The sequence below is a fragment of the Triticum aestivum genome, chromosome 7B, assembly GCF_018294505.1.
Source record: "Triticum aestivum cultivar Chinese Spring chromosome 7B, IWGSC CS RefSeq v2.1, whole genome shotgun sequence".
NCBI lineage: Eukaryota > Viridiplantae > Streptophyta > Magnoliopsida > Poales > Poaceae > Triticum > Triticum aestivum.
In genome coordinates, this window is record NC_057813.1 from 679,135,830 (window position 1) to 679,159,999 (window position 24,170).

Below are 24,170 nucleotides of genomic sequence, written 5' to 3' on the forward strand. Positions count from 1 at the left end.
AATGAATTGATATGCTAGTCAAAGAAAAAGAATCTTGAACGAACAACCGTAAGAATTCAAAAATGACTGATGAAAGAGAATGAATCACCAGGAAGAAGATTTGAAATTGATCTTGGAAAGGCATCTGACTACTGGGATACATTCTTACGTCACACTTGAAAAGAATTGAGAATAACTCCGGGGGAATTAGAAGAGTCAGGTAAGATCCTGGGAAAAGACATGTGGGTTAGGTCCCACTGAAGAGAAAAACACCGTTCGAAAGGGGTGTTGAACAGCTAGATGATACACTGTAACAATTGAAATATTTGAATGAGGTGACACCCTCGAATTAATTGGAACACAGACGAATCTTCTGAGATGTCTTCCGAACTCCGGAATGATTGAATGGCGAGAGGCAAATGATCAAGGAAAACACTTGATCCAAGGCAAGGAATATAATCACTACCAACAATTGGAATTGAATCCACCCGAGAAGAAAAAAGAGATGAAGAATGTCCACCGAGACTAGAATTCACCGGTTGAAATGATTGAAGGAAGACTGAAGAGGCTCCGTACAAATGAAAATTGATGTTCAAAAGAGACTCAGGCTCCACGAAGAAGAGGGTGGGAGGGCGGGAAAACAAAGGCAACTTGGAAGGGGGAACCGACGAATATCTTGAAGAGAAAACACCGATTGAAAACATTGAGGAAAGAAAGCAAAGACTTCGCACAAGTAGGATGGATACTCGATTATGGACTCCGTCTCCGAGAAGAAAAAGGGTGGGTGGGTGGGAAAAGAAGACAACTGAGGATTGAACTTGCAAAGATGAAGAGGCTCGAGTCAACTTGACGAGAAATGCACCGGAAGGAAAGCGCTGAGAACCAACGATCGGAAAACTAACTGCGTGAACCTGAAGAAAAATTTGAAGGGGAAGAGAAGTAATTCAAAACACCTACATCAAGATTCCTCATCAGAGCGACGAAGGGGGCTGGGGAGTAAAAAGAATTCCTACTCTCCGATATAACTAGACTCCGAAAATAGTTTCTTCTAGACTCAACAACGGCCAAACTACACGATCAATCAAGTGGGCTCCTATGGTCGGTCGAGGCTCTGATACCCACTTTTCACCCCTAAGATGCGACCCTATCCTAAAGGAAATCGAAGGTCCCACCAAGGATAGAAGCGCTTCTTGAAGACGCTTTTGCAAGGTGGATATCATTACATCAACATTACATAATAGATAGGGATACATACATAAGGCATACAATGCCACATGAATACAACATCATCTTACATAAGAGCACCATCCGACTACAGATGAAACACAAACAGAAACTCAAACAACATCCACCCTGCTAGCCCAGGCTGCCGACCTAGAACCTATCCCCTGATCGAAGAAGAAGCAGAAGAAGAACTCCAAAACAAGCAAACATCGCTCTCGCGTCATGATCATCGCATAACCTGTACCTGCAACTGTTATTGTAGTAATCTGTGAGCCACGAGGACTCAGCAATCCCATTACCATGGGTATCAAGACTAGCAAAGCTTAATGGGAAAGGAAGGAGTGAAGTGGTGAGGTTGCAGCAGCGACTAAGCATATATGGTGGCTAACATACGCAAATAAGAGCGAGAAGAGACCAAACAGAACGGTAGTGAAGCTAGCAATGATCACGAGGTGATCCTGAACTCCTACTTACGTCAAACATAACCCAAAAACCGTGTTCACTTCAGACTCCGCCGAGAAGAGATCGTCACGCTACACACGCGGTTGATGCATTTTAGTTCAAATTTGGTGTCAAGTTATCTACAATCAGACATTTAACAAATTCCCATGTGCCACATAACTACGGGCACGGCTTTCGAAAGTTTATACCCTGCAGGGGTGTCCCAACTTAGCCCATGATGAGCTCTCACGATCAACGAAGGATATTCCTTCTCCCGGGAAGACCCGATCAGTCTTAGAATCCCGGTTTACAAGACATTTCGACAATGGTAAAACAAGACCAGCAAAGTCGCACGATGTGCCGACAAATCCCGATAGGAGCTGCACATATCTCGTTCTCAGGTCACACCGGATGAGCAAGACGTCGGGTTGGCATAGACCCTAGTTGCCCAGGGGGCGCCGGACATCGCTCGGTTTGGACCAGCACTTAGAGAAGCAGTGGCCCGGGGGCGCTAAAATAAGGATGACCCTCGGGTTGGCCGACCCAAGGGAAAGGTGTAGGTGGTGGTGAGGCAAATGGTAAAACCAAGGTTGGGCCTTGCTGGAGGAGTTTTATTCAAAGCTAACTGTCAAGGGGGTCCCATAAATCACCCAACCACGTAAGGAACACAAAATCAAGGAAGATAACACCGGTATGACGGAAACTAGGGAGGCAAGAGTGGAACAAAACACCATGCATAAGGCCGAGTCTTCCACCCTTTACCAAGTATATAGATGCATTAATTAAATAAGAGATATTGTGATATCCCAACATAATCCTGTCCACCGTGGAGCAATATTCAACTTCACCTGCAACTAACAACGCTATAAAAGGGGTTGAGCAAAGCGGTAACATAGCCAGGCAATGGTTTGCTAGGAAGGGTGAAAAGTTTAGGGGCTGACATGACAATTTTGGAGGCTTGATCAATAAGAGATAGGTAGCATGGCAAAGCGATAGAACGAAGCAACTAGCATAGCAATGATAGTAGTGAGATCCAGGGTGACGGTCATCTTGCCTGAAATCCCGCTATGAAGAAGAACGAGTCCATGAAGAAGATGAAGCCACGAAGACGAACCAAGCATAGACGAACGAATCCTCACGATCGCAATGAAACAGGAACTAACGAGAAGGAGCACAACCGGAAAGAAACAAAGAACAAGGTGAACACACAACACATAAACATGACAAGATGCACAACCAAGCATGATGCATGACAAAGGCTAGATGAGGCTACTCATGGCAAGAGATGATGCAAACAAGAACAACACATCAAAGCAAGTTTAAATTAGGCCGGAACATACATATAACAAATCCGGTAAGTCCTCATATGCAAATTTCGAAATTGGTCCGGAACTGAATAAACCTTATGTTCAAGTTGTTAAACAGCAAGTTAAGATGCACCAAGATGTTCTCCACGAAATTCTAGTCAAGTTACATATAAAGTTCATTTAGTTCGGAGCTACGGCCTAGAAGATATGAGCAAAACAAGTTAAACATGGCATTGATGCAAAATGCATACAAACATCAACCAAACACTCCCAAAAGAAGGGTGCAACATGATAATATGAAACTACATGCAATTCTAAGCAAGTTTCATATAGGGCACACTAAAAACGGAGCAACGGTTCAACACATACACATGAAACAAGTTTAAAGGACAAACTGTCCAAAACAGCAACTAGGCATCTAGCAAGCCTCAAAACAATATGCTACAGCACCTCAACATAAGAACAAAAGGCATAGGCATGAAGTACAGGTAAAGCATGACAAAACATGAACACTGAGCTAACTCTAGAAAACAATATAACATGCTCAAAAGGACATGGCAAGATTGCAAATAATAACAGTTTCAGAGTTAGCAGAAAATAACATCAGGTTGCAATGTTTAGAGCTATCAAACAACATGTTACAGGAACTTAACATGGCAAACAAAGGCAAGGAATACTAGTACTAAAGACAAAGAACAAAACTCCCTTACTGAACTAATTCCAAAGATCAACAGAAAAGATGGTAGCATCCATGCGAACATGGCAAATGATATGACAGATTCAGACATGGCAGGAACAACAATAAGTAGCCATGTTGGTGAGCTTGTACAACTCACCACAGAGCAATACATGGCATGGCAAGGTTACCAACAGTAATAATACATTTTTATGAAGCTAAGAATGGTAAGAGCAGGTTCATAGGGTGTGTGTGTCACTAGCAAAGCTTATGGCAAAACTGAACTTAATGTTAACAAGCTGACAACAACATTATTTAGCAACTTTGGAGCAAGATCACAACAAGGTACAGCAGGCTATAAATGCAACCAGGGACATGGATGGATAGATCATGACATGTATAACAAAACATCCTTAGTTAACATCTCCATATTATGCATGGAATGACTTGTTGCAGCAGGTTTACATAGCATCATGATATAGCAGATTCAGCCTAGCAAAACAGTAACAGCAAGTACCCTAATGAACAAGCTCGATGCACTCATTACAAGACTCACAAAAACACATGGATTGCACCACTTTAAGGATGGCATGATGTAGCTCAAAACTCATGTAGACATCAAGCACATTATATGCACACACAAAATGCAATGAAAAAGACAAATCAACAAGTTCTGTTAACAGACAGCAGTTAACATCATATAGCACTCTTGCAACGATGATTAGGGCATCAAGATCATCTCAGATGAACATGGCACAATGGAACAAAATGAATAGCACAATCATATGAACATTTTGATATAATATGCACGCAAAACGGAGCAGCAAGCACGAAGTTACAGCGGGTCAAAGATAGCACCAGAATATGCAAATTTACAGGACTTAGCCGTTTTTCAGGGAAAAACATGTGAGCGTCGATTAGCTAAGCAGCGCACAGGGTAGGGAAAAGAGATCATCTCACCACGGGCCTGGCCCAGGTTGCGGCGGAGGCGCTTGGCGGCCGCGGGGACGAGGCCGCGGTGGGCTGCTGGGCCGGCGCGTGATCGGGCCCACGCGGGGCGACAGGCGGAGGCGTCGTCCTCCTGGATCGACCCCGAGCGGGACCAGGGGCGGCGGCGACCGGCGGTCAACGGCGAAGGGGAAGGTGCTCCGGCGAGGGGCAGAGGCCGGGGCTCGCCGGATCTGGCGGATCCCGGCTGGATCCATCCATTCCCGACGGCGGAAGCTCGACGGAGCTCGCGGGGCGGCGCTGGAGAGCGACGGGAGGTGCGGGCGTGGAGGCGGCGGCCTTCGGGCGCTGGGCGGTGGAGAAAGTTGCCGGCGGCACGGTGCGGTGCTCGTCGGTGGAACAACGAGGCGGAGGGGCGCAAGGGGCGAACGACGGGCGGTGGCCGGAGTTACAACGTCGGGAGGCGGGGCTGGCGATGCTCGACGACGGGGAGGCCTCGGGCGCTACTAACCGGCGGGAGCGTCGCGGCACGGGCCCAGTCGGGCTCGCGTGGGCCGCGAGTGGGCCTGCAGGGGCCGTGGCGGCGGGGAGCTGTGGAGGCGAGGTGGAGAGGCCAGGTGGCGCGAGGTGATTGGAGGGGAGCGGTGGCGCGGCTGATGTGGCGGCCTCTGATTGGCCGGAGTGAGGTGGCGGCAGCGGTGGACGCGTCCGATGGCGGACGGACATGTCCGGTGGCGCGGTGGAAGGAGATCTAGTGTTTCATCTACACAAAATTTTGGGGAGGGGCACTTATTTATAGGTAGAGGGAGCTAGGAGACTCCAAATCGGGAGCGGTTTTCGCCCACACGATCGTGATAGAATGACCGATACCATGGAGGGGGTTTGGATGGGCTCATGGGCTGTGGTGAAGAGGGGATGGGCTGCAAAGAGAGAGGGGTTTCAGGCTACACGGTTAACCGTTGGAGTATCAAACGGACTCGAAATGGCACGAAACTTGACAGGCGGTCTACCGGTGGTGTACCAAGGCCACTTAGCAAGACTCGGTCCATTCCGAGAAAGTTTAACACCCTCTCACAACAGGAGACAAAAGGGGGACGCCGGAGGACATAGGAGTGTCGGATTGCAAAACGGACAACGGGGAAAATGCTCGGATGCATGAGACGAACACGTATGCAAAATGAGATGCACATGATGACAAGGCAAAATGCAACACGCAAGCAAACGACATGGAAATGGAGGCGAATAACTGGCAGACACCTGGCGCATCGAATCCGGGGCGTTACAGAGAAGAAGAACAATGCGAAGAGTTGTGATGCCAAAAAGGGCAAAGCCATCTCTTCCAACAAAGCCGGCGACTTTAACACTTCTTATGTGTTGTGCCGTGCCAGTGATGGGCATGTTTATGCTAAATTTGTTGGTTCTCCTTATGAGTACATTGAATGGTCTATTTGGGTTCCTAAGACCCTAGTTACTAACATCAAAGGACCCATTACTAAATGGGTACCTAAAACCAAGCATTAATCTCTTGTAGGTGTTTGCTTCTGATGGGGGATCATGGTTGCTCGATAGTGGAGCAAAAAATCATATGACCGGAAGCAAGGACTTGATGGTGGATGTACAAAAGATCCCATTTATGCCCACCAATGTCGAGTGGGGTGATGCCTCATCTTCTAAGGTATTGGGTCTTGGCAAGGTTGTCATTCCTCATGATCTTATGATCGAGAAAGTCATGCTTGTTGAGTCTCTTGCGTACAATTTACTTTCCGTTCGTCAACTTGCACTTATGGGCTTTGCCACTTTCTTTGATATTGATACCGTGGCCCTCTTGTGGAGAAAGACTCTTAAAGTAGCCTTTGTTGGGCATGTCGAGAATGGTCTCTATGTGATTAACTTTTCGGAGCGACCCACTAAGACCGCGACATGCCTATGGCTAAAGTTGATGTGGTTGGCTTTGGCATCGCCGTTTAGCCCACGTCAATATGAGATCTTTGCAAAGTCTTCTCAAGGGGGACCATGTTCGTGGACTAACAAATGTTAGTTTTGCCAAAGATCGTGCTTGCAGTGCTTGTATCGAAGGAAAGCTCCATGAGAAGTCTCACCCCAACACAACTATCATCTACTCGAAGAGACCCTTGGAGCTCCTTCACATGGACATCTTTGGGCCTCCATCCTTTGATAGTCTTGGGGGTAGAAAGTATTGCTTGGTGATTGTGGATGATTACTCAAGATATACTTGGGTATATTTCTTCAAGAGGAAGAGTGAGACTCAACAAACTGTCTTCAACTTTGCAAATGAAGCTCAACGTCAACATGATGCAAAGATCTTGACAATAAGAAGTGACAACGGCACCGAGTTCAAGAACTACACCTTGGATGAGTTTCTTAGTGATGAGGAGATCAAGCATCAATATGCTGCTCCATATACCCCTCAACAAAATGGTGTTGCGGAGAGGAAGAACCGGACGTTGATGGATGCGGCAAAGACCATGATGGCGGAGTTCAAGTCTCCAAACAACTTTTGGGCTGAAGCCATCAACACTGCATGTCATGCATCCAATCGGCTCTATCTTCGCAAAGGCTTGAACAAGACTCCTTATGAAATTCTTACAGGTATCAATCCCAACCTCAAGTACTTCCGGGTGTTCGGGTGTAAGTGTTTCATTCTCAAGAAAGGTGTTGGTTTGTCTAAATTTGAGGCTAGAGCTTATGAGGGCATATTTGTTGGTTATGCTACAAACTCTCATGCTTACCGTGTCCCCAACAAGTCCACTGGACTCATTGAGTGGACGTGTAACGTGGAGTTTGACGAATAACGCCTCCCAAGTGGAGCAAAGTGGTACTTGTGATGTAGGTGATGAAATTCCTCCCCAAGCCATAAGAAGAATGAGTGTGGGTCATATCCTACCCACTAAGGAACCCCTTGTGGCCGAAGGAGAAGGACAATGCTCCACTCAAGTGGAGCCATCACCAACCCATGACCCACACGCTTCCGAAGAACAAAGTTAAGGCCCTCAACCTCATGAACAAGACCAAGGGCAAGATCAACCTCAAGATGGTGAAAATCCACCAAATGATGACCAAGGTATAGTTCTCCCCCTTGAGCAAGTTCAAGATCAAGAGCAAGCTCAAGATCTTGAACAAGCTCAAGACGGCGCCCAATATAATCAAGTTGATCCTCCTCCTTCCACATCCGAGGAGGAATTAGAGCCTCGTGCCATGAAGATTGCTTCCAAGCTCACTACTAAAGGCCATCTCATGGAGAATGTGGTTGGAAGCCTAAGAAAGGGGGTAAGCACTCATAGACAATTAGCAAACTATTGTGAACATCACGCGTTTGTCTCTTGTGTTGAACCCCAAAAGGTCTATAAGGCGCTCGAAGATTCAGATTGGCTCAATGCCATGCATGAAGAACTCAACAACTTCGAGTACAACAAGGTGTGGAGATTGGTGCCACGGCCGTCGGGGAACCATAACGTCATTGGAACCAAGTGGATTTTCAAGAACAAGCAAGATGCTCATGGGAACATCATTTGCAACAAGGCAAGATTGGTAGCACAAGGCTACTCCCAAGTCGAGGGTATCGACTATGGTGAAACCTTTGCTCCCATTGCTCGCCTTGAATCCATTAGTTTGTTGATTGCTTATGATTCCCATCACAACTTTAAGTTACAACAAATGGATGTGAAAAGTGATTTTCTTAATGGTCCTATTAATGAGTTGGTTTATGTCAAGCAACCCCCCGGGTTCGAGGATCCCTACATCCCGGATCATGGGTATCAACTTGATAAGGCACTATATGGCCTTAAACAAGCCCCGCATGCGTCGTATGACCACCTTACCAAGTTTTTACAAGATCGTGGATTTGAGGTTGGGCAAATCGATCCCACTCTTTTTACTAAGAAGGTCAAAGGGGAGTTGATTGTATGCCAACTGTATGTTGATGATATTATCTTTGAATCCCCTAACAAAGCTTTCAATGAGGAATTTGCCACTCTCATGACCTCTAAGTTCAAGATGTCTTCGATGGTAGAGTTGAAGTTCTTCCTTGGTTTTGATATCAAACAAAGAAGAGAAGGTACCTTCATCAACTAAGCCAAATACACTCAAGATATGCTAAGAAGATTAAAGCTAAGTGATGTCAAGCCGGCTCCTACTCCAATTCCTACAAAGTGCCAACTTGACATTGATCCCAATGGTAAAGCGGTCGATCAAAAGGTATATCGCTCCATGATTGGGTCCTTGCTTTACCTTTGTGCATCTAGACCGGATATCATGTTGAATGTGGGAATATGTGCATGTTTTCAGGGCGCACCAAAGAAAAGCCACTTTGTGGCGGTCAAGCGAATCTTTCGATATTTGGCTCATACCCCAAACTTTGGCTTATGGTACCCAAGAGGAGCAAACTTCAAGCTTGAAGGATATACGGATTCCGATTGGGCGGGAGACAAAGTGGATAGGAAGTCCACTTCCGGAGGGTGCCAATTTCTTGGTTGCTCTTTGTAGAGTTGGTCTTCCAAGAAGCAAAGTTGTGTGTCTCTCTGGTCCACCGAAGCGGAATATGTGGCGGCCAGTAGTTGTTGTGCACAACTCTTATGGATGAGGCAAACTTTAAAGGAATAGGTGTCATTTGTGACAAAGTGCCTCTTTGGTGTGATAATGCAAGTGCCATAAAGATTTCTCTCAACCCGGTGCAACATTTCAAGATGAAGCATATTGAGATTCGGTATCACTTCATCCGGGATCACACTAGGCGAGGGGAGATCGAGCTCAAGTATGTCAACACTAATGATAACGTTGCAGATATTTTCACGAAGCCCTTAGACGAAGCAAGATTTCGTGAGTTAAGGCATGAGCTAAATATACTTGATTCGAGCAATGTGACTTGAGCCCTTGCACACCCCACCTCATTCAACATGTTGTCTAGTTTAGGTGTAGGCATGGACATAGGGGGAGTGTTGTTCTCTCAATGAACTCTTCCTCCCCCCATTATGCATAAATTGATTAAGTCTTTCTTCTTAACCATCTTCGATGGTTTTTGTGCTTCAAGGACAAGTTTTGGTCATCGGCCCAAGGTTAAAATCTTCGCGGCGCCATACCTCTTGACTCAAACATAGGTGGCCTCGGCCACCGCCCTCTCTTGAAGAGGTGTGTCTTGGCCCTTGCTAGTGTGTTCGCTGTCGAGTTAGTCTTTCCTCCGCTTCTTGCCTTTGGTTTTCCGTTTCTTTTTGAGCTTAGTCGTGATGTCTAGTGGCCTTGGGTTGCTGGGCGGTACTACCGCTGATGGTGCGCGATACTACTGCTTATAAGTGGTACTACCGCCCATCAGCATGGTACTACCGCTGCGGGGCAGGGTCAGGGGGTTATATTGGGGCAGGGGGAGGTTTCTTCTCCCCCGTACCCATTCGCTTCGCCCTCTTGCTCCTCTTTGTCTCTCCAGCAACTGTTCGCCGCGGGAGGGCTCCGACGGATCTTCTTCTCCGGGGCGTCCCTCTCCATTCCGTTTGGTGGAGTCGATCCCCACCTCGTCCTCTTGCCATGAATGCCGGTATTGTCCCCATTCCCTCTCTCTTCTTGTCTAGATTTCAAATCTAGCATCTTAGGGGCAATAGTGATTGCATCTCTAGATTTTTGGCTAAATCTAGGCTTGAGTAGGATGGAGAAGGCAACTAGACGTTTTGGATTAGTGCTTGGTAGGAGTATTTTTGAATTTGGCAGGACGGTAGTGCCGGATCTGACCGTGGCAGTAGGAAACTGCTGTTTCCCCGCCTCGAGTGGTACTACCGCTCTCACTGGAGCGGTACTACGGCTTGGAGTAGTACTGCCGCCTCCAGGTCGCGGTACTACCGCTGCCTACCAAGTTCCATCATGCTCCTACCATTCTGTGATCCTTTTGTTGAGTTTGGTGGCTTATGCTCGTTGTTTCTAGTTGTTTTGCATGCTCTTGTGTTTGGTTCCAGGTGATGATCATCCTGAGCATCAAGCTCGCCGCGTCAACCCTGGTCGTGCCATGTCGAAGTGCTACCACACACCCGAGTCAGCAGGAGGTTCCTCTAATGCTCCTCCTCCACCTCAGCCCCCGAAGAAATCTGCCGTCAAGCCAAAGCCAAAGGGCAAAACTGTGCCTCAAATTAATGCCAAGGAGTTCTGGGCAAGGCGTCACCGCAACCCCTATGTGGAAGACCAATAACCCACTTTGGTCAACCGTCCGTTCTAGAACCGCTTTCAGTTTGCCATTTTCTTTGATGTGCTCAAGGCCAAGAAGAATCTCTATGTGGATGTGCGCTCCATTGACACGGACTATATGGAGAAGGATCCTGAGTACTTTGGTGAAGCTCTTCAGATGTGCACTCAGCTGAACATTCTCAAAATAATGCAGTTCAACAAAGACTATGATGCTGATATTGTGGCCCAATTCTATGCCATGGTCCATCTAGGGAATGATGAGGACAGGACTCTGACTTCGATGACCAATGGCAAGTTACTTTCTGTCAAGTGGAAGGCATTCATGGAGTTACTCGGAGTGGAAGATCACGGGCTTGAGACTCCTGTCATCTTTCACCCCCACAGTAAGACAACCTCCACTCACAAGCAAGCTCTCTGGCATACTGCACTCAGAAGATCAACCCTGACACTAAGAAGGTAACATATGAGCTGCCTGCCTTTTTGGACATTCTTCACAGTGTCTTCCGGGAGACTCTCTTCCCTCGTATCGGGAATCAGGATATGGTTCACTCGTTTCTTGTGGCCATGCTTCTCTTCTGCCAACATGAGAAGGAGGCTAACACTCGCGAGTCCTTGGACATTTCTCATGTTATGTGGTCTGAGCTCTTATCTGCTATCTCTGAGCACAAGTGCCCGATCTGTGGTCCTTTCATCATGCTGCTCATTGAGAAGGCCTGGGATAAGGTCTATCCGAAGGTTATGCTAGAGACTGGAGAGTTGGTGTCTAATGAGATCAAGCGTCTGAGGAAGAAGGATAACTGGGGCACCCAGGTCCCTAGATCTGGGGCTACATCTTCTGCTGCCGCCATGGAGACCGAAGAGGAGGCTGATGCTGATGATGATGATGACTATGAGCCTTCTGGGGTAGAGCCCTCTTGGGCACAGAAGCTCAAGCTCAAGGTGAAGAAGTTGTTCTGCATGGAGGCTCACGGTCAGTACTTGACTCATGTGGCTGAGAAGAAAGCCAGGGTCGTCACAAGGAGCTCATGCGTCAGTTGGGTGCCACTGTTTTCAGTGGATCTGAGGACCAGCTTACTGAGGAGGAGGAGTGGATTCAGCAGCACTGCCCATGGACAGATTCTGATGCTGAGCAGTTCCCGATCAACGACGGCAGTGCAGACGATCCCGCTGGGGTATGATGTTCGAGACCCTCGCGTACTATCACCTGGAGCCGTAGCAACACTCCCTCTCTTTTTGGTGTCTCCATGCCAAAGGGGAGCGAGTTTAGGGATTTGTGTCGTTGTCTGCTTTGCAAGTGTGTTTTCTTTGTGGTGTGTTTTCTCGCCGTTTGCTTTGCTTGGTTTTGTGCCAGTGAGACATAAGTTCCAGACATATGGTGTGAGACATATTCTACCTTATCCTTATTATCATTTTCTATGTCTATCTTATGAGATGCATGCTTATCTTGTTATATATACTTTGCTCTCATATATCTTGCTTGGGTTGTTGGTCTCCAAAATGTAGGGGGGCGTTGATCCTAGTATGTGTGCTGTGCAGTCCAAAGCACCTATCTAGATAGCACACATCTAGGGGGAGCCCATCTACATTTGTGAGTTGTGGGGTTTGCGCATATCCTATGTCTCTTCCTGTTTGTGCAAATTCCATATTGTCATCAATCCAACAAAAAGGGGGAGATTGTAAGGGCATATTTATCCCCAAGGTGTTTTGGTGATTTGTGACAATGCTTTTGTGGACTAATCGTGTGCCTTGATATTTTCAGAGATTCATCCTTTGGCACGAGACGATTCCCTCCCCTCGGTGCTTTATTCAAGACGGTGCAGCTCCTTCGTTTCCCTGTTGGTGGACTAGTTGCGTAGGAGTCACCGTACTATCAAGAGGGGATACACTTTGGTATGGCTAGGGTGGAATAAACACGTACACATTCTTATTGCACCCGCTGTTCCTTCCCGCTTTCTCTGTCTGGCCCCAGCGGTAGTACCGCGGGCCACAGCGGTAGTACCGCTGAAGACAGCAAGCGGTAGTACTGCTCCTCAGCGGTAGTACCGCTTACTGTATTCTGCCGTAGTACCGCTGAGGCTCCGGGCCATTACCGCCTCGACTCGAGCCCTCGTTTTCTCGTGTCGGGTTCTGTGGCACTAGTCGTGGCAGTAGTGGCGGTAGTACCGCTCCCGAGCGGTAGTACTGCCCTTACCCCCGCGGTAGTACCGCTCTGGGTCCAGGACCCAGCTCCCCTCTTGTGCGTAGCAGTACCGCTAGGTGGCGCGGTAGTACCGCTGGCTCAGCAGTAGTACCGCCCACCCAAGCGGTAGTACCGCTCTCTGCGGGGGTGCTTGGGTGGGGCGGGGTAATGGTTGGATTGTTTCCCCCACTATATAAAGGGGTCTTCTTCCCCAAAGTTGACTTACCTCTTCCCCCAAAAAGCTCCATTGTTGCTCCAAGCTCCATTTCGCCCGATCTTCTCCCTAGCCAATCAAACTTGTTGATTTGCTCGGGAGTGGTTGAGAAGGCCCAGATCTACACTTCCACCAAGAGAAATTTGATTCCCCCCACTAATCCCTACCGGATCTTGTTAATCTTGTGTGTTTGAGAACCCTAGACAGTTGAGGTCACCGCGGAGCCATAGTCCATTGTGGTGAAGCTTCGTGGTGTCGAGAGCCTCCAATTATGTTGTGGAGATTGCCCCAACCTTGTTTGTAAAGGTTCGGTCGCCGCCTTCAAGGGCACCAATAGTGGAATCACGACATCTCGCATTGTGTGAGGGCGTGAGGAGATTACGGTGGCCCTAGTGGCTTATTGGGGAGCATTGCGCCTCCACACCGCTCTAACGGAGACGTACTTCGCCTCAAAAGGAAGGAACTTCGGTAACACATCCTCTTTTCCACCGGCTCCACTCTTGGTTACCTCGTGCCTTTACTTGTGCAAGCTTATTTGTGTCGTATCCCTTGCTTGCTTGTGTGCTAGTTGTTGCTGCATCATATAGGTTGCTCACCTAGTTGCATATCTAGACAACCTACTTTGTTGCAAAGTTTAATTTGGTAAAGAAAAAATTAAAAGGTGTTAGTTGCCTATTCACCCGCCCCCCCTCTAGTCAGCTATATCGATCTTTTCATCCCGGTTACAAGATATTTCGACAATGTTAAACAAGACCAACAAGTCCGCCCGAATGTGCCTACAAATCCTGATAGGAGCTGCACATATCTCGTTCTCAGGTCACACCAGATAGGTCAAGCTATGAGTAAAACCAAACCTCAAGTTTCCCCGAGGTGGCCCCACAGGTTCCTCGGTTTGGACCAACACTCATAGGAGCACTGGCCCGGGGGGTTTAAAATAAAGATGACCCTTGAGTCTGCAGAACCCAAGGGAAAGGCATAGGTGGTAGGTAGGCAAATGTTAAAACCATGGTTTGGCCTTGCTGGAGGAGTTTTATTCAAGGCGAACTGTCAAGGGGGTCCCATAACCCCAACCGCATAAGGAACACAAAATCAAGGAACATAACACCGGTATGACGGAAACTAGGGTGGCAAGAGTGGAACAAAATACAGTTATAAGGACGAGCCTTCCACCCTTTACCAAGTATATAGATGCACTAATTAAAAGTAAGACATATTGTGGTATCCCAACATGTTCATGTTCCAACATGGAGCAATCTTCAACTTCACCTGCAACTAACAACGCTATAAAAGGGGGCTGAGCAAAAAAGCAATAACATAGCCAAATAACGGTTTGCTAGGAAGGTGGGTTATAGGCTTGCCATGGCAATATGGGAGGCATGATAAACAAGTGGTAGGAAGCGCGACATAGCGATAGAACGAACAACTAGCAAGCAAAGATAGAAGTGATATCGAGGGTAATGGTCATCTTGCCTGAAATCCCGATAGGAAGGAGAACGAGTCCATGAAGTAGACGAGCCAACATAGTCGAACGAATCCTCACAAATGCAACCGGAACTATCAAGGAGAAGCGCTACCAGAAAGAAGCAAACAACATGGTAAACAACCATCGCATAAGCATGGCATGATGCAAAAATCAAGTATGATGCATGTCCGGTTTAAAGAGGCATGGCATGGTAAAGTGCAACAAACAATACTACAAGTTAAGTGGAGCTCAATATGCAACGAGTTGCATATTGACGAAACACCACATTCGAGTTATTTAGTTCGCTCTCGTTTAGGTACACAACAATATTAAATGTTGTTAAACATAGCAAGAGTTGAAACATAAGTAAACTAACTATTTAGGCAAGTTTAAATGAGCCCGGAACAACAAACAACAATTCCAGAAAATCCACATGTGCATATTTTTTGAATTTGCTACTGTTCTGCCCTAAACCATATTTTAATGTAGTTAAACAGTAAAACAAAGTGCACCAAGTTAATCTATGCATTTTTTCAGACAATTTACATATATAGATTATTTAATTCGGAGCTACAGTTATTTAGTTATGAAATAAATCATTTTAACATGTCATTTGAAAAAAATTAATCAAACATGATTTTAAACATTTCAAACATAGATGAAAGTAGCAGATTATGAAACTAGATGAAAGACTAAGCATTTTTCATATATAAATTATTTACATATGATGCATGATTAATTAGTTATTATATGCATGAACACTAGGGGTTTTCCTGTAAAACTGCACTCTCTGGATAGTTGGACAAAATCGCAGAACGGAAAAAAACATGACATGGACCAAATCTGCTTGGGCCAACAAGAGCAGGTGCGCTGGAGGCTCACCATGGGCCTTGGCCCGTATGGAGGAGACAGGCCGAAGCAGGCCGGCTGAGGAGGCGCAATGAGGCACGAGGCGAGGCGCTGGACCAGCGGGTGGTCAACACGGCTGCATTTGTGGTCGTCTCGCTTGACCACGGGCGAAGCAGCGGCAGCAGTAGGTTAGGCCAGCGGCGCTGGAGGAAGGCGACGTCAGTAGGCATCGCAGGAGGTCCGGGACGAGGCACCGGCGTACAGATCCGGCTGGACCTCAGCGCAGGCCAGCGGCAGAGCCAACGAAGAAGGCGGCCGGCACTGGTTCAAGAGCAGTAGAGAGAGATGGTTAGAGGAGGAGAACCAGAGAAAAGGGAGAAGGCGGCGCGAGGAGACGGCGACCTGCTGGTGGTGCCCGACGGCGAAGGGAGCACCGGTGGAGAGGACTTGGGGAGGTCGATCCGGGCCGGATCCGGTCGCCCCCGAGGCTTGGGTGTGCTGGAGCTTCGAGCTGGAGGCAGCGGACGACATCCATGGCATGGAGGACTTGGGCGCACTCAAGAATGGTAGGAGGGGAGGCCGGCCTGGCCAACTGGTGGTCACTGACAGCGGGTCGTGAGGTGGAGGAGCGCTTGGGCGCTGCTGCTGCTCCAGGCGGCAGCCACGGTTCCCTGCAAGGAACAACGGGACGGGGGAGGCACAGTCTGGGAGGAGGATCATGAGGAGGGAAGGAAGAGCAGGGAGGAAGGGCACGGTCCTGCGTGCTCGGGGCGAGGGTGCCATGGACAGAGAGGAGGGAGCTTGAGCTCTTGGTTGCTGCTGGAGGACGACGGTGTCCTGGTCGGTGGCTTCGATTGCCGACGAGAGAAGTGGCTCGGGGTCGAGGACGAGCTCCTGGCTCGATGCAGGGAAGGATGGGGGTGTAGGTGGAGATCGAGGTGAGTTTCTGGTTTGGGGATTTGGGAAGACAATTTGGAAAAAGATTGCAGCGGCAGCGATGAGACAGTTGGGACAGCTTGCCTAAAATCTATGGTTAGGCTGCTTATATAGTAGGAGGGATCATGTTAGGGGATAACTCGGTCCGTCTGATCGTAATCGGGCGGTCGAGAATAAATAGGTAGGGAGTCCAAATAAGAAAACGGAGTTGCTATATAAATGTTTGGGGATGATCTGGACGACAAAGGGGTCGGGTTCGGGACAACTTTCGGACACGCGTGATGGTTCTAAGTAAAGTGTAGAGAGGGTCAAACAGTCAGACAAGAGGGAATCGAAAACCCTGCTGGACTTGAATCGGTCAATGAAGGCAAGGGGGGAACGCGACAACTACGAACGGATGCAAGCTTTATGAAAACATGCAGATGCAATGCGCATGATGCTATGAGATGACATGCATGACATGAACAAAATGCAAAACAAAATACAAAAACCCAACCACGAAGGAAATATCACAACATATAGCCGGAAATGGCAAGAGTTGGAGTTACAATTGTGGAAAGTTACATCCGGGGTGTTACGGGTCATTAAATTGCTAGAAAATCACTTAAATGTCTTCAAAAGATCAAATGACCCCTGAAATTTTCTAGATTTTCAGATGACAGTTTGTCTCAGTGCACATTACACGTAGAAAATTTTTGAAGGCCATAAGAAGAAGCTATCTTTCGTTCATCATCAAACATGCATTGTTCCCTCTCGGAACCACGAGCCTTCTAATGAGTTTGCTCCGGTTTGTGAGGGGTGTGTGTCCATACTTTCGTCAAGCAAGCCAATTTTTGTACCACATCATCTTGGTGTCATGACATTACATCAAGCAAGGTTACATGGTTTTCTGATCATTTTTTAATTTTTTTTGAAATAAAAATGCCATGGCACTCCATGCATGTACATGTGTCCATGCCGTGAGACCAATATGCTTGAAAATTCCTTCTAATTTACTGCACATGGAATTAACTCGCACACAAGTATTACGGTCATTAAATGGCTAGGAAATAACTTAAATGTCTTCAAAAGGTCAAATGACCCCTCAAATTTTCCAAATTTTCACATGACAGTTTGTATCAGTGCACATTACACGTAGAAAAATTTTGAAGGCCGTAAGAGGAAGCTATCTGTCGTTCGTCATCAAACATGCATTGTTCCCTCTCGGAACCACAAGCCTTCTAGTGAGTTGCTCCGGTTTGTGAGGGGTGTGTGTCAAAACTTTTGTCAAGCAGGCCAATTTTTGTACCACATCATCTTGGTGGCATGACATTACATCAAGCAAGGTTTCGTTTTTTTCTGATCATTATTTAATTTTTTGGAATTAAAATGCCATGGCACTCCATGCATGTGTCCATGCCGTGAGACCAATATGTTTGAAAGTTTCTTCTAATTTACTGCACATGGAATTAACTCACACACAAGTATACAAATATGATTTTTCAAACTGTTATGGTTAGGCGTTGCATGTACATCTAGTTCAAATTTGAATTACGGTCATTAAATGGCTAGGAAATCAATTAAATGTCTGCAAAAGGTCAAATGACCCTTGAAATTTTCCAAATTTTCTCATGACGGTTTGTATCAGTGCACATTACATGTAGAAAAATTTTGAAGGCCGTAAGAGGAAGCTATCTGGCATTCGTCATGAAACATGCATTATTCCCTCTCGGAACCACGTGCCTTCTAGTGAGTTGCTCCGGTTTGTGAGGGGTGTGTCCAAACTTTCGCCAAACATGTCAATTTTTGTACCACGTCATCTTGGTGGCATGACATTACATGAGCAAGGTTTCATGTTTTCCTTATCATTTTTAATTGTTTGGAATTAAAATGCCATCGCACTCCATGCATGTGTCCATCCCGTGAGACCAATATGTTTAAAAATTCCTTCTAATTTACTGCACGTGGAATTAACTCCCACACAAGTACACAAATATGATTTTTCAAACCATTATGGTTAGTCATTGCATGTACATCTAGTTCAAATTTGAATGACGACCATTAAATGGCTAGAAAATCACTTAAATGTCTTCAAAAGTTCAAATGACCCCTGCAATTTTCCAAATTTTCACATGAAAGTTTGTATCAGTGCACATTACACATAGAAAAATATGACTTTTCAATCTGTTCTGGTTAGCTGCTAGATGTACATGTAGTTCAAATTTCAATTATGGTCATTAAATGGCTGAAAATCACTTAAATGTCTTAAAAGGTCAAATGGCTCCTGAAATTTTCCAAAATTTGACATGACAGTTGTATTAGTACTACAAATTTTCTCCTACATTTAAAACACCTTCCGTTGCCACTTTACTCCAAATTCATCGTTCACAGCTAATAAAAAATATCTACAACATCACACATAATTGTTTTGTAGGAATCGTTTGTGATGAAAATTTTTGGTTCTATTTAAGTCTTCCTCCTTAAGCTTCGCCGGCTCGTCTGCTCTAGTGATGGCAACCCCCGAATCCACAAATCCCGATCCCCATTCCTGCACCCCCTTCTTGCAAAGATGACATCGTGGAAATGCTTCGTGAAGGCTCGTACGATGGTCGTGTCCCCCCGAGCACCACCGCCTGTGCCGAGAGCGCAGCCGCCTACCACGAGAGTGCCGCCGCATCCACATTGAGCGTGGCCGCTTCCACCGAGAGGGCGTCTACGGCAGCCGATGGGGCAGGTGCAATAGCCAAGACGGCTGCAACTGGTGCTGCGACGGCGGCTGCCAACATCGAGAACGCTCGAGCTGCCGTCCGTGCCGCCGATGTCGCTCTGGCCCGGGTCGAGGCCATCCACGCTAAGATATTCTAGGCCACCTCAGAATCCAGCATGCAAATCACGTCCAAAAAGGCGGCGGTGGTCATGGAGCACATGCTTCCTCATGAGGTCATCCAGCGGGTGCTGGAGATGTAGGAGGCAGCGGAGATCGAGGAGCGCCGGGAGGAGGAGTTGTGTGTGGCCCAGGTCGAGGTAGAGAAGAGTATGTCCATCGAGGAATCGACGGTGGAGTACCAACGCGTGCTCTGGCACAACCACTACTACGAGTACTACAACCTTGAGGGCGAAGCCGAGTATCAAGACAAGGATGAGTCCGTGGTCGAATGGCGGCATGTCGCCAGGACAAGTCATTGACGTCTCATCTCAAACCAGCATGCATAGGCCGGCGCCGTGACGGATTTTTTAAAATTATTCGTACTTAGGCTTTGTTTTAATGCTAGTCTTTTGTTAGAGCAATGTTTAGGTGAATTGTCTCTATTTAATTACTAAAATTGCTCGATTCAGTACATCTGGTATGTGTGTTTTACGCTCTTTTGTGTGCCCAAATGTGCCCAAATTTGTACGCTCTTTTGTTAAATTATGCAATGATGTACGTGGGGGAAATTTCCACCAAAATTTGAATTATCAAACTCATCCCAGGTCCCATGCGCCTCCTGCTTGGTGTGTATTTGAATGTTCTTGAGCTAGCTATCAAGCCTGACTTGCTCAAAGAGCCGAATCCCCCTCCAGTATGCCTCGGGCTTCCTTTTGTAGTCGAAGGAGGCGCTATAGGGACACACAGGAGGTGGAAAGGGTACAGCGCACAAGCTTATTGCTTGCTATTACGCGACAAGACACATTAAATGCACCCGTGAGGTGTCCCCTCGCTTTATTGCCGCCTCGCCTTGCTTCGACACGCGCCCAAGCCAGCAAGGTGGGCGGCGCCATCTAGGCTGGCAGGCTGATAAGCTGGCGCGGTGGTGGCGTCTTCACGAAGATCGGCATGCCACCATGCAGGTGGTTGCTGAGTTGGCTTCGGGACCGCATGTCGCCATGCAGGTGCCTGCCCGGCTGGCTGGGATGGGAGCTGCATATGAATGGCGGTGGAGTCATAGCGGGCGCGGGCCTGGCCGCGGCCCCACTGACATCCTCGGCAAGGGCCTTGCCAGGGCCCCGGCAAGGGTCTTGCCGTGGCACCGCGGTCGTCCCCGGCAAGGATGTTGCCGGAGGTCTAGTCTTCTGGTCCTCATCTGATTTTGTGTGTTAATGATCTTCACAAAGATATGCATGCCACCATGGAGGTGCCTCCCGAGCCTTGGTTCAAATGTTGTTGATGATGTTGGAAACCTCGGGCTTAAGGGTGGCATGCTCCGCTGGTGTTGGGCAAGTTGACCCAGCAAGGTCCTTGTCGGGGCCGTGGAGGCCGCCCCGGAAAGGGTATTATAAGGCGAGTCCACCTCCCCCTCTTGCTCTTCGTGTCTCTACTTTGGCGTTGCCTTGATTGTCTCGTGGCTTCGGCTTCCCTCACCTGCCCTGCTAAGTGTGGTCGTGGACATGTCTTTGACTACCCATGCACAGGTAAAGGGGTACAAAGTAGAACCCCTACTTTTGTTCACCGATAGGAGCCCCCGGGCCTGGGCCACACATAAGCACGACACTTTGTTCGGCTAGGCCCAGAAGGGTGCGTGGTCAGGCGGGGCCGATTCTTACCGTGGTAATTCCTTCGTCCGCTGCGCTTCCCCCATGACTTGCGTTGAATGCGCGACATGGAGGGTCATGCATGACATGGGGGGCATGCGTGGGGCACGTGCTGCATGCAGGCATCACGTTGCAGTAAATGGTAAAGAGGCAGCCCGCGCCTTCCCCATAAAATGGAATAACCGCGGGCGCGCTGCTCATTTACCCTCTGCGTTTTTCCCAATCTCGGCACTGCTGTCCCCACCTTCTTCCTCCCCGAGCTCGCCTCTGCTTGTTACTACCGTGCCCCCATTGCTCTCGATCCTCTGCCTTCGCCCAGTCACCATGGCATCCAAGACTGGCGGGGGCAAGGGAAAAGGGGCGGACAAGGATGTCGTGGAGAAAGAGGCGCCAGAGAACGAGGTAGCACTGCAGTGAGCGCAGTTCGCCTACTTCTCCCCGTCGTCGGTCAATGTGTTCACCTCAGTGACTTCTTCAAGCCTCTGTGGGCGGCGAAGACGACGGGGTACCCTGACACGCATCATCCCCGCCGACTGCAGCGAGGCCGACCCAAATTTGTACCCCTTCTTCGTCGATTTCTTCTCCTACGGGCTCTGCCCCCCTTTCTACGATTTCTTCAATGACGTCGTGCGCACCTTCGGCTTTCATCTTCTGGACCTCACGCCGAACATCGTGGCGTGCATGTCGTTCTTCTCCCACCTCTGCGAGGGATTCGTTGGGGTGCTTCCCAGCATGGCGCTCTTCCGCCAATACTTCTCCCCTCACCTCCAGCCAGGGGGTGCCCTCTCCGAGAGCATCTCCTGGATCCCGAGGGTCCTGGGGAGAGGCATGTATCCGAAAGGTGCCCACAAGGAGAGGTGGGAAGAGTGGAGGGGTCGGTTGTGTTGGATCGAGGAGAAGAATCTGCTGGAGTTCTATCTGGTTCGTCGGAGCACGCCACTTCACGGTGATGACCGGAGCGACGTCGACGCCAACGACGCGAAGCTCTCAATCACCATCGCCAGGATCCACCATCTCACCATGGCCGGGCTCACCCTTGAGATGATCGGGGCGGACTTCATCCGCCACTGAATTGCCCCACTACACAACAAGGGGAAGCCGGCCTGGGACTTCAGGAACGTGGCCGACATCATGAGGCTCCGCCCCGGCCTGAAGCACAACTTCACGATGATGGGACACGCCTATTACAGCCAGAGGCTCTTCCAGCTTGACGTGTGTGCCAATGGTAGGGTGGAGAGGACCGACAGGGCCGCAAAGGCTGGCAAGGCCATCAAGGGGCCCTTATTTGGGTTGCCGTCGGGCATGTTCCCGCTGAGCAACAACACGTGCCAGACTATCATTCTTGAGATGATGCCGGTCTTCAACACGCACAGACTCGACCCGTCCTGGCTCACGCCCCTGGCACGCGAGGTGTAGGGATTCTTCGACAACTTGTCGGAGGACTTCGAGCGTGACGAGTTGCTGCTCATCGTGGACACCACCCTGGCAGAGATTGACTACATCACCGCCCGGGTGGCGGAGGCACAACTCGCCATGGATGCCGGCAGCGCGGGCGGCATGGAGGATGAAGACAGCGCGGCCGTGGAGGACAGGGAGCTCGCCCAGTGGGGGGCCACCGGGGAGGCAAGCCGTGCCAACACTGGGGTCCCTCTCATTGAGGAGGAGGTTGAGGAGTCAACCGAGGGAGAAGCCGAGGCCGATGATCCTCCTGCCAAAGGAAGAGGGCGTGTCATGGGTGGGCCATCTCTGGCAAGCCAGTGCAGCCCAGGAGGACTGAGTCGCGGGAAGGGGCCCAGGGGGAGCCCGTGCGCTAGACGAGGGCCGCGACGGCGAAGAAGGCGGCGAAGACCGTAGTGGCGAAGAAGAAAGCGACTGCTTCTTCTTTGTCCAAGCGCCACCGGACTCCATCCCCCTCTCCTCCTCCCGCAGACGTCCACATGGGGGTTGTCTTTAATCTTGGGTCCCTTAGCCCAAAGAGGAAGAGGAAGGCAGCGGGTGAGGAGGCGGAAGATGAGTAAGTGTCTTTCCTTCTTCACCTCCGCTTTTTCAGACCACGCTGCTTCTCGTGACTTGATTTTATCTTCGCAGGGACAGGGAGACGCTGGCCCATAGAGTGGCGAAGAGGGCCAAGGCATCGGCGAGCGACCAGCCGGAAACTTCACACACGCTGGTGGTGGAGATCAGCTTGGACAGTAGCCCCCGGCGCAGCCCCCGGCTCATCCCCCAATGTACGTCCAGGACCTGCTCCTTATCAACGTGTGCCGGGGTACGATCTTCTGATACCGACCTTGCTGTGGCTGCAGGAGTAGGACAACAGCAGGAGGATCCACCAAGGGCCACCTCCAACACGCCGCCCCCATCAACCACACCGCCCCGAGGGGCGTCCCCGGCAAGGGCACCAAGTGTCAAGTCATGCGCACGGAGGAGGAGGAGTTGGACTTGGGCACTGGTGGCTCCTCATGACCCACAAGTATAGGGGATCTATCATAGTCCTTTCGATAAGTAAGAGTGTCGAACCCAACGAGGAGCAGAAGGAAATGATAAGCAGTTTTCAGCTAGGTATTCTCTGCAAGTACTGAAATAAGTGGTAACAGATAGTTTTGTGATAGGATAAATTGTAACGAGCAACAAGTAACAAAAGTAAATGAAGTGCAGCAAGGTGGCCCAATCCTTTTTGTAGCAAAGGACAAGCCTGGACAAACTCTTATGATAGGAAAAGCGCTCCCGAGGACACATGGGAATATCGTCAAGCTAGTTTTCATCACGTTCATATGATTCACGTTCGGTACTTTGATAATTTGATATGTGGGTGGACCGGTGCTTGGTTGCTGTTCTTACTTGAACAAGCATCCCACTTATGATTAACCTCTATTGCAAGCATCCACAACTACAACAAAAGTATTAAGGTAAACCTAACCGTAGCATGAAACATATGGATCCAAATCAGCCCCTTACGAAGCAACGCATAAACTAGGGTTTAAGCGTCTGTCACTCTAGCAACCCATCATCTACTTATTACTTCCCAATGCGGAAATAATGGTGAAGTTTTATGTAGTCGACGTTCACATAACACCACTAGAGGTTAGCCAACATACATCTTATCAAAATATCGAACAAATACCAAATTCACATGACTACTAATAGAAAGACTTCTCCCTTGTCCTCAGGAACAAACGTAACTACTCACAAAGCATATTCATGTTCATAATTAGAGGGGTAATATTGTGCATAAAGGATCTGAACATACGATCTTCCACCAAATAAACCAACTAGCATCAACTACG